At 49.0% G+C, this 11,430-nt stretch overlaps 1 long non-coding RNA gene and 1 pseudogene across 1 annotated transcript in view; one reads left to right on the forward strand and one right to left on the reverse strand.

Annotated features, from left to right (window-relative positions):
• Nucleotides 1-242: 242 nt before the first annotated feature.
• Nucleotides 243-635, reverse strand: LOC110318071 (annotated as a pseudogene).
• Nucleotides 636-5,532: 4,897 nt separating this feature from the next.
• The window catches only part of LOC115063637, a 28,507-nt gene continuing 22,609 nt past the window's right edge, over nt 5,533-11,430 (forward strand). The window contains exon 1 of the long non-coding RNA XR_003843499.1: nt 5,533-5,787. This is a non-coding gene — a long non-coding RNA (uncharacterized LOC115063637). The remainder of the gene's footprint in view (nt 5,788-11,430) is intronic.

The following is an 11,430-nucleotide window of genomic DNA, read 5'->3' on the forward strand; positions in this document are numbered from 1 at the left end:
TTCATTTCTCAGTTAAATGGCTGGGCCTCCCACTCCTGCTCACTGCAGCTCTACGATCAATTGCTTTCCCCTTACAGAGGCATAGTTGTTCAATCTGGAGAGTTTTCAGTTTGTGGATATGTGTGTATCGGGCGGGTTCATGTGCACAAAGTGCAGGTATGTAGAGTGTTGCTATGTCTGCCTAGTGTTAAGCCCGGCATGGAGTCAAAGCAGCAGAGATAACTACATGGCCTCATGGAGCGTCACGTGGCAAAGAGGATGAGGAAGGCGACCATCAAACAGAAGAGCCCCATGGCCCCCCAAGGCCCAGAATGGCCTAGGAGAGGAGCTGCTCCTTGAGAGATGAGCTCCTGGCATACTGATAATCAATCAAACACTGTTCCAATGTCAGCCCTTGATCCAGCCACACCCACCGCGGGAGCGTCAGCACTAATAAACCTGGCTGCTGTGTCAGTGTTCTGGAAGAAACACTGGTCTGGGACCCCTGTCTGGCCACCCGGAGAGGGGAGCTGCCGCAGGAAAGCTGTTTAGAAGAGGCCTCTGGAGTACTCAGGACCGGGCAGACACGGGCCTGATCAGACCCCTCCCACAGGAGCTGATTGGAACTGGAGAAACAGTGCCTTGGTGGTCTGCATCTTTCCATCTCCTAGCTTTCGCCCTGGTCTCAGGGCTCAGCTCTCCCACCCTCCCACATCCCATCCCTGACTGTGTCTTTTTTTTTTTTTTTCTTCAAGACAGGGTTTCTCTGTGTAGCTCTGGCTGTCCTGGAACTCATTTTGTAGATCAGGCTGGCCTGTAACTCAGAAATCCACCTGCCTCTGCCTTCCGAGTGCTGGGGTTAGAGGCGTGCGCCACCACACCCGGCCCATCCATGTCTTTTTAAGATGGGCTGTGGGTATCACACTGAGGCCGGCGTGCTTGTGTGCCTGTCTTCCCAGGCCACACTTGTGTTTTGATGTCGGGGGAGGGGAGAGGGTTGATGTTTACATAAGTCACAAAGCCCACGGACTTCTCATACTCATGTCTGCTTATTGACACGTTTGCCATGTTGCCGTGAGTGGGTTCGTTACTTGCTTCTCATTGTTGATCTGTCAGTGACTCTCAGGATGATGCCTGCTATCATTTGACTATGGGACACCCCTCATAGGCTCCTCATTTGAATGCTGTTTTCACAGATGGCTGGTGTTATTTTGGGATATTTGGGAAACATAAAGGATGGGACAGAGCTGGAGAAAACGGTCACCAAGAGTGGGTCCTCAGAGGGCACGGTGCCTCTCAGCTCACCTTGCTTCCTAGTCAACCGTGATGTGAACTGCTCAGCTATGCCTTCGCTCTCATGGTGGACAAAACCCCAGGCAACTAACTAAATGACACGTTGCCTTCTTAATTAGTCCGTCAGCAGGCATTGTGTCACAATTCCATAGCTCAGTGCTTGTGGGTGAACGGGAAGAACCTGGGCATGCAGATCTCTCTCTGACATACTAATTTCATATTCTTTGGTAGTCAGATTACTAGCTCATCATAAGAGTTTTGCATCATTAAGTCAACATCTGTTCCAGTATGTTTTCCCACGCTCTGACTTCTTGCAAGACGAAACCATTTATAAAGGTGCCTGTGACACTTGGTTTTGAATGTCAACTGGCCAGAACCTAGACTTACCTTGTGGTGGTCCGAATATGCTTAGCCCAGGGGGTGGCACTATTAGGAGATGTGGCCTTGTTGGAGGACATGTGTCACTGTGGGCTTGGAAGCTCCACCCAGGGTGGAAGAGAAAGTTTGCTCCTGGCTCCCTTTGGATGAGGATGTAGAACTCAGCTCCTGCAGCACCACGCCTGCCTGCATGCTGCCATGCGTTCTGCCATGATGATAATGGACGGAACCTATGAACCTGCAAGCCCTAATTAAATGTTGCCATTATAATAGTTATGTTGGTCATGGTGTCTCTTCACAGCAATGGGAACTCTAAGGCACAACCTACCCCAACCCCCATAAAAAGGAAGGAGGCAAGAAAAAGGAGGGAGAGAAGAAGGAGAAAGAAGAAGAGGAGGAAGAGGAAGGTGAAGAGGAAGAAGAGAAGGAGAAGGAAGAGAAGAGGAGGAGGAAGAAGAAAGAGTAGGAGGAGGAAGAGGAGAAGAACATTCTGTGTTGTCTATTTACTCACTGGGGCATGGTCAAACTCGTAGTGGCCAGCCTCCAAGAGGATACTGAGACCTCCAGCACCCCTTTCAGAAGCCATCAACTGTTGAGAACTACACGTCAGTATCCCCAACCCCCCCCCTTTTTTAAAAGTTCTCCTTGATGGCTTCGTCTCTAGGCTGTCACTTTTTTGTGGGGTGGTGATGGAGGTAGGAGTTGTCATAGAAGCTTCTTACATTCCTCTTTGTCAACGGTGTATGAGCAATCATGAATAACATTGCAAGAGAAGCTTCCTTGCCATTCATGGTCAGTGGGAGCACCAATTCTAGGCTTCTGCATGGTTACTGGAAACAGCATAGATCATAAGCATCCACTTGGTCTCCAGCATCATCCTTTGCCCAGGACCACTGCTTCTGGTGGCAGTATGGTCTGTGCACATCAACATGGTGCTCTGCCAAAGCATGGGCCGCTGACCAGCATGGTCTCCAGGAGAAGCATAGACCATGGAGGTCTTTAGAGGAGGTCCAGTCCAGTCAATTGACCATTCTTCATCTTGAACATCCTGTCGGTGTTCTGGACAGCTTGTTTAGGGCTTGAGTCTGCACCAGCTCTGGGCTGCTGCCTACTACTAAGCTATGGACGGTTGGGTACAGACTTGCATCTCTATCAACCACAGCTGGCAGCTGTTTTGGACTCAGAGTCTTTGTAGCTTTTCACCCGTGAGAGTCTTCTCTGCCGCTCAGCTTCACTTCCTCAGGGAGGAACTCTCAGCTTTGTTTACTCTGCCAGGGAGGGTCCTAGTGAATCTGGTCTCTTTCAGGGACTTCCTGAAGCTATTTATTTTGAGTTACCTTTCTCCTTTAGGAGCGTCCTTGTAGGGTGGAATGTTTCACAGCAATTACCCTTTGCTTAGTTAGGATTCTGGGACCAAATGCTGTAGCTAAGCAGCTTGTAAGGAGATAAGGTCAATCTGAGTCCCTGGTTTCAAAGGGTATGGTTCTTGAAGGAAAGGTATATCACAACCCACACCATCTTGGGCGAGTCATAGAGGAAGAGGATGGGGCAGGATCTAGCCTTCCTCCAATGACCTACTACCCCCCAGTGACCTACTTCCCCAGTGATCTACTTCCCCAGTGACCTACTTCTCCCAGTGACTTAACTTTCCCCAGCCAGGCTTACCTTTTACCACGGACCAATGATGCTGTCACATTCCAAGTCTGTCAGGATGAATCCATTCACGTCAGAGCAGCCATACTCCACTGGACTCCTGAGACAGCCTCACAGACACCAGCAGACGTACAGGTGCTTCTCAAGGCAATCAATGCAATTCATCACCACACCCAGGGTATGCAGAAGAACACTACAGCCACGGGTTTTCTGGTCTTGGTTAATTTGTTACTTGAACGTGAGCTCACGGGTGGAGAAGGACTCTCCCAACTCTAGGACTCTCTCAGTGGTTATCATCACCTGGTGTGTCACTGTCAGCTGGCCTTCTATCTTCACCAGCGGGAGTGTGGGCATGAAGCGTGTTCCCATGCACACAGGACCTGGGACCCAGCCTGGACAGCGAATGCCAGTGTGACTGTGACAAGCAGGTGAGGCTAGCAGTTGGAAAAGCCAGGTGATACGGAGTCTTGCAGACTCTTGCTTCAGGTAGGTGTGGGCCCCCCAGAAAACCACCCAGTGTGTGGAATGCTGATTTCACACCAGTGTGAAGACATTGGTTGCCACCTCCACAGTCTTGAGTTGCTCTCCCACAGATGGAGTGTTATGATGTGATGGACAGATGGATGACAGAGAACCTGCCCTGGGCCCACAGGCCAGGGCTTAATTTGTAGTTTGATGTTGCCTTGTGTTAGTGACAACCACTACAATCCCGTGGTTAGCTCCATTTGGCAGCTTGATTGCATGCCGCACGTGAAAGAGATGCTGTGCTGTGCAGCAGGGAGCGAGCTTCTTGTAGGCTGGCCTCCTGAAAGCAGGACAGACCCATGCATGAAGTCAGGGGCTCCCTGGGGCCTCATGAAGCATGTTCTTAAGGGACAATCAACATGGGGTTCATGGGTTCCTCATTGGCCTTGGGCATCTCAACCCAGTCACTACTACAAGTGTCACAAGAGGAGGAGGGGACTTTATAAATGTAGGTACCCTCTTCTGTATTTCAGGATGTTCCTGTTCCTCTCCAGTTGACTTACACACTGTTCACCCCCTCCCCTGTGCTCACCCACCCCTTGTGGACCTCTGTGGGCTCCCTCATTTCTTTTGTGTTTATGGCTATGGAGGCACAGAGTTTACCTGGTTGCCATGGTAACTTGGTGGGCAGCAGTTGTCCTAGGTTGCCTTCTCCAGCTGTAATAAACACCACGACCAAAAGCGACCCGAGGAAGGAAGAGTTTATCTCATCCTTCAGTTTACAGCCCCTCATGGAGGAAGTCAGGACAGAAGCTCAAAGTAGGAACGGAAGCGAGGGCCATGAGGCCATGCTGGTTCCTGGCTTGCTTTCCTATGGCATGTTCTGCCCTGGTTTACATACACAGGCCAGGCCCACCCGCCTTGGGATGGCACCGCCCACAGTGGGCGGCGCCCTCCCACGTCAATCATTAACCAAGAAACTGCCCCCACGGACTTGCCTACAGGTCATTGTGAGGGCGCTAATTCCTCTGCTGAGGTTCCCTCTTCCCAGGTACGTCCCCCGGGTTGTTTCATGTTGAGAAACACCAACCGGAACGGTTGTTGGCTGGTGTTTCACCCCTGGCCCCTCGATCCGAGATGCGCCGCCCCTCCCCATTCCCACCGCGGTCCGTGTCTTATGATCTCAGCTTTGCTATCTGCTAAGGATGAGAGAGTTGTGCAGGGCTGCGCTTCTTTTGTATATATCCTACTGTCCTGCGAGCATAGGACCTTGCCCTGGGTCGCCGGTGCTTGTCTCTCCACCCAGAATTCCCTCCTCCTCTTGTACCAACTTTCTGATGTCTTCCGAAGCCATCTTGTCCTCACGAGCATGGGCGAAGTGTGCTGTCTTTGCATGGCAGAAGCCAAGGGACTCCTACAGATATCTGAATGGGAAATGTCCCACATCGATTCAATTATTTGAACTTATGGTCCTCAGTCAGTGGCACTTTTGAGGGTGATTATTGGAACTTTTAGGCAGGGGAACCTTGCCGAAGGAAGTATGTCATTGGGGGCAGGCTTTGACGGTGTATAGCCTCACCTCTCTTCCTGTCATTCCCCTTCCCATCCCCCGCAGCTTCCTGACTGCTAGGATAGCCTCTAGCTCCTCCTGCCATGCCTTCCTGCTGTTGCAGAAGTCGGCCAGGGTCAACCCTTTCTTGAGAACAAACTCAAAGTAACTATTATGTATCACTTCTGGAACTTTCTCATTCCATTGCAGGCCAACATGGGCAGACGACCTGTGATAGTTTGGATATGAAGTGTCCCCCAAAAGACACTTGTTGAGGGCTTAGTCCCCAGCTGGTGGGGCAGATCCCTTCTGCCCTGAGCTGTGATTGGCTCGTGAGAGCTCTGACCCAATCACGATGCAGTGAACCGGCCTGTTGCACCAGGTCCTCTCAAGTACCCTGCCCCCATGCTGTTCTGGTATACCGTGGATCCCCCTGACCAGGAACCTCATCTCTGAACCCGTGAGTCAAGGTAGGCTTTCCTTCCTTTCTTAATTCCTGAGGGTTTTGGAAAGTAACGCATTCTCTCTGTGCAGGCAGGTCAGCTTCTCACCAGCATCGGGTGGTGGCGCAGTGAACATGGTCCAAAGACAGTGGTTCCTGCTGCATGCTCCACGTGAGATTCTGTCTTGCTTTCTGTTATCTATCTATCTATCTATCTATCTATCTATCTATCTATCTATCTATCTATCTATCTATCTATGTGTGTGTGTATGTTGGGGGTGGAGTGGGGGCACATAAGGACGTGCATGGCATGGCATACATGTAGAGGTCAAATGACAACCTTCAGGGGACACTTCTCTCCTTTGGGTGGGTCCCAGGCAGGGGGTTCAGGTGGTAAATCTTGGCAGTAAGTGATTTTACCCTCTGGGCCATCTCACAGGCCCAAACATCTATCCTGCTTTCTGACTCATGTCTCCTATAGCCTCCTCCTCTGGGGTCTTCCTCTTGTGTCCTGTATGCCCTTTTGCCCACTCTTTATCTCCCTCTTCACCCAATATTACCCTCTCTTGACTCTCTTTTCTAAGTTTTTGAGACTCTGCGCGCATTGTTTACCTATGCACGCGCGTGTATTACAGGCTGAGACCTGCGTATGAGGGGGTGCATCTGTTTTTTTTTTTTCATCCTGAATTTGGGCTACCTCACTTGATGCTTTACAGATCAGTCCATTTTCCTGTGTGTGTTTTCTGTGACGGCTGAATAGGGCAACGGTGGCACTGGCTGGCCAAGTGTCTCTGTGGAAACATAGAGACTTGGGTTTATGCCCAGGAGGGGTCTTGCTGGGTTATGTGGTAGATCCACTTTTAATGTCTGGAGGAACCTCCCGGGCCTTACTGGGACCCTGCCTCCTCAATCCTACATCAGCCTTGCTCTGTTAACAAGCGGATCTTCATCTGACTTACTTGGTCCGTTTGTGCTTGTGGCGTGATTCTGCTTTTCCTATATTTAAGTGAAAGTTGAGCCACTTTAAAGGCAGATGTTGGAGCGTAAACAGACAGATGAGGTGCTCATGTGATCAAGGTGCGCAATCGCCAGGACACTCCACTCATAGAAAAAGTTCTGTGTGCCTGGCTCTTTGAGAACCTTGTTTTTGGGAACCCCCTATGGTTGACTTTCCAACTGTGCGCCAGCCAGAGTCCCTCAACTCAGCAGCTTCAAATACAGCAGCTTTCCCTTTGGCGGGCTGTTCTGATTAAGATTAATGGCCACACACAAGTTGCTAGGCCTGGATCCTGTGCTGAAATATGATGAATTCGGCTCTCTCCACACCTCCGTCCTGCCTAAGATGGTTTTAAATTTGGTAGTTACCGGTGTCACCGTCAGCCCCTACGATGACGTAGCAGCTCTGCCCTGAGCCTAAAGGAGATGAGGGTTGAAGGCCCCTAAATGTGTCTCCATCATCTATGCCCCTGGAGTCAGGGTAGCAGGATAGCATTTCCAAACAAAAGGACTTGCCTGAATAAGGAGAGTGACGCGAGGCTGAAGTCTTGCTGTTCCCTGAGAAGAAAAGGATGTTTTAAAAAAGGCTAAGCCACAGAATTTCACTGGAGTGGTTGATGGAGGTGGCGGTGCTAACAAAGAGCACGCTGATTTAAAGCACTATATTCTCAGCACAGTCGATTTTATCCGCAGCAAAGCCGAGACACAGCATTTTCTGGAAATAGGTCAAATTCTGAGTGAGTGTTTTGTATACGTAGCATGCCTCACTAGAGGGCGCTATTTAGTTGTGTATTTAACATTTTCTTTCTTTCTTTTTTCTTTTTTTCTTTTTTTTTTTTTTTACAAAAATAATAAAAATGATGCTGGCCCGGGCTATGAATTCTGATACAATTCTTGTTGAACATGTTATGAGAATTCCTCCCAGATACTGTTTTATTTTTCAGTTTCTATGTGTGAAATTCCATTTTAGGAAGTATAACATGACCCCGAATCCGGCAGCACCCGTGAAGTCCCGCCGGCATGCCGGCATGACAGAGGCAAAAGACCTAAGTTTAAATTACTGCAATCCCATAGGCCTTTGGGCCGTTGTTTCTCTATATACATTACCGCTCAAAGGAAATAAATTGTAAATATTAATTCTATCTGCTTGTCCGCTTAGATCCTTTGTGAAGAGACAAAGAGAGACTGTGAAGTCTGGGGACAAGCCTCTGTCCAGTTTTCCAAGGACTTTTGTCATCCGAAATTGTTTCCAGGACAGTCTTTCAATTTGCTTTTCAGGAGGCTGATTCTGAAGTTCACACTGCAGGCACAATAGCTCTGACCGCCCCTCCCCCATTGTTAATCTAGTTTCTTTACCTTTCTCAGACCATGGTATATGACGCACTGTTTAAAAGAGTGTACCTGAGATGCACCACCTCCCCCCACCCCCAGAAAGCAAATGATATCTCCCTACTGTCAGAAAATAAAACAGCTCAAATCAAATCAGTGACCTTTCTTTCCTCCCTTCCTCCCTCTCTACCGACCCCCTTCCCACCCCTCTCTCTATTCCTTCCCTCCTTTTTTTTTTTTTTTTTTTTTTTTTTTTTTTAGACAGGGTTTCTCTGTGTAGCCCTGGCTGTCCCGGAACTCACTCTGTAGACCAGGTTGGTCTCGAACTCTGCCTGCCTCTGCCTCCTGAGTGATAGGATTAAAGTCACGTACTACCACACCTGCCAATTTGTCTTTTCTTTTCTTTTTTTAAAGATTTATTTATTTATTATATGTGAATACACTGTAGCTGTCTTCAGACACTCCAGAAGATGGTGTGAGCCACCATGTGGTTGCTGGGATTTGAACTCTGCACCTTTGGAAGAGCAGTTGGGTGCTCTTACCCGCTGAGCCATCTCACCAGCCCTGCCAATTTGTCTTAATTTAACCTGTCTTACTGAGTTCCATATTATTTAATCCGTACAGCTTAAAGCTCAAGTTTCCTATGAGAACGATATGGGAGACCTTGTGAGATTTAGGTCCCTAAGCATTAAGAAATGGATTTCTGCCTTGTGTAAAAATCATAGTATGCTTGAGAAATCTTTCCCTAAATCATCTATAATTTTTCGTAAGTGCCCTTGTAATACATGGGCAGATGTCTTGACAAAACTCAAGCACCAAACATTTAATCATTTTTTTTTTTGTATATAACATTTGTAGGTGTGCTTGTGTGCCATTGTGTAGTGTTTAGGTGTGTCCCTCAGAGCTGTCCATTTTGCCTGTTGGAGCAGGGTCTCTCATTGCCACCTGCTGTCCTTAGGGATGCTTCTTCCCCGCCTTTCTAGCTCTGGGAGCCTGCTTTTTATAGTAGGCGTACGAATGGAACTCAGGTCCCTGGGCCTGTGTGACAAACACTTTGTCCACTGAGCTCTTTCTCAGCCCCTCATCGCACATTAAAAAAAAAAAAGATTTGTGTGTACTTATGTGAGTGTGTATACTGCAGGTATGCAAATGCCCGAGGAGGTCTCTGCAAGATCTGCCAGTGCTCTTAACTGGTGAGGCCATCTCTCCAGCTCCAGCTGTGGGGTCTTTAAATAATAGTTCTTGTTGTTCGAGCTTTCACTGTGTGCCCCCTTCCCCCGGGGCCTTCATCACTTTGGTGTCACCAGAAATGCTGCCTCTCTCTCCAGAATCACCTCTGCCGTCTGCATTCTCTCTCTCTCTCTCTCTCTCTCTCTCTCTCTCTCTCTCTCTCTCTCTCTCTCCCTCCCTCCCTTCTTTCCCCCCTCCCCTTCTCTCTTTCCCACTCCCTTTCACCCCCGTCCTCCCATCTCAAACAGACCTCTGAGCCACTCCACTGTCCACCCCCGGGAGGAGACCGATTTGTATCCTTACTCCGTCCTCTGGGTCCGGCTACTCCCCTCTGTGGCACAGACACTACTGAACGTAGATTTATTTATTTATTTCAAGCCACAAACGCTAGTAGATTCGACTCCTCTTTTTAGCTAACCAAACAAAATTTATGCCAGCAAAAACACCGATCACTGTTAGGTTAAAAACTGCAAGATGAGGGGCTGGAGAGAAGATTTGGAGGTTAAACACCTTGGCTGCTTTTCCAGAGGCTCACCCCCCCCCCNAGAAATGCTGCCTCTCTCTCCAGAATCACCTCTGCCGTCTGCATTCTCTCTCTCTCTCTCTCTCTCTCTCTCTCTCTCTCTCTCTCTCTCTCTCTCTCCCTCCCTCCCTTCTTTCCCCCCTCCCCTTCTCTCTTTCCCACTCCCTTTCACCCCCGTCCTCCCATCTCAAACAGACCTCTGAGCCACTCCACTGTCCACCCCCGGGAGGAGACCGATTTGTATCCTTACTCCGTCCTCTGGGTCCGGCTACTCCCCTCTGTGGCACAGACACTACTGAACGTAGATTTATTTATTTATTTCAAGCCACAAACGCTAGTAGATTCGACTCCTCTTTTTAGCTAACCAAACAAAATTTATGCCAGCAAAAACACCGATCACTGTTAGGTTAAAAACTGCAAGATGAGGGGCTGGAGAGAAGATTTGGAGGTTAAACACCTTGGCTGCTTTTCCAGAGGCTCACCCCCCCCCCCCCCCAGGATTCATGTCCCAGAATCGGTGCTTTCTGCTGAACTGTGTCTCTCTCTGCCGCCCTCTTCTGGCCTTCTTAGGTACTGCACACTTGAATAAAACATTCAGACAAACTTGTACACATAAAATAAAAATACTCAGAAATAAAAATAAAAGCACAAGGACCAAGGAGATAGCTCAGTCATGAAACTGCTTGGAACATAAGCGTGGGGATCGAGTCCCCAGAGCCCACGTAAAGAGGTTGGGTGTGGTGTCACGGTTTGTGATCCCAGCTGGAGAAGTAGAGACAACAGGATGCTTGGTGCTCCCTGACCGAAGAGAGAAGGGACGTCCAAAAACCAGGTTCGTGGTACCTGACGAACAGCACCCGCGACTGACCTCTGCCCTGCACACACGTGCCGTTCCACACGAAGGTGTGCTCACAAACACACATGTACACATATAACAAAACCTCTGAAGTGTGTACACATGGTAGAACAGTTGGAAAAACAAACTGAACCAAACCAAACCGACCCCACCGGGAAAAGTCCCGTTTATCTGATCTCCCCAGAGAACCAGGGCTGCACTCCTGAGGTTTCTTGTATATCTCCATACGCATTGTGTGCCAGCAGGGCCCGTATATGTCAACACCAGGAATCTGTAGTGTGACTGACACTGCTGACGAGGGTGGGGACAGAGGTTCCTCCTGCCATCCTGTTGGTAAAGTGATTGCCCCTTAAATGTAAATCAGGCTTGGCTGAGCCCTAATTGCCAACAGGGAAACTGTAAGGCTTCGAGGGCAGTAGCAGGCCTGTCTTTACCACATCTCATAGTTCAGAGGAGCCTTGGTCCTACAACCCCCTTGCCTCAGCCTCCTCAGAGACAGGGTTTCTCTGTGTAGCCCTGGCTGTCCTGGAACTCACTTTGTAGACCAGGCCGGTCTTGAACTCAGAAATACGCCTGCCTCTGCCTCCCAAGTGCTGGGATTAAAGGCGTGCACCACCATGCCTGGCCTTCTTTTCTTCTTTTCTTCTTCTTCTTCTTCTTCTTCTTCTTCTTCTTCTTCTTCTTCTTCTTCTTCTTCTTCTTCTTCTTCTTCTTCTTCTTCTTCTTCTTCTTCTTCT

This window comes from Mus pahari, chromosome 3, assembly GCF_900095145.1.
Source record: "Mus pahari chromosome 3, PAHARI_EIJ_v1.1, whole genome shotgun sequence".
Taxonomy (NCBI): Eukaryota; Metazoa; Chordata; class Mammalia; order Rodentia; family Muridae; genus Mus; species Mus pahari.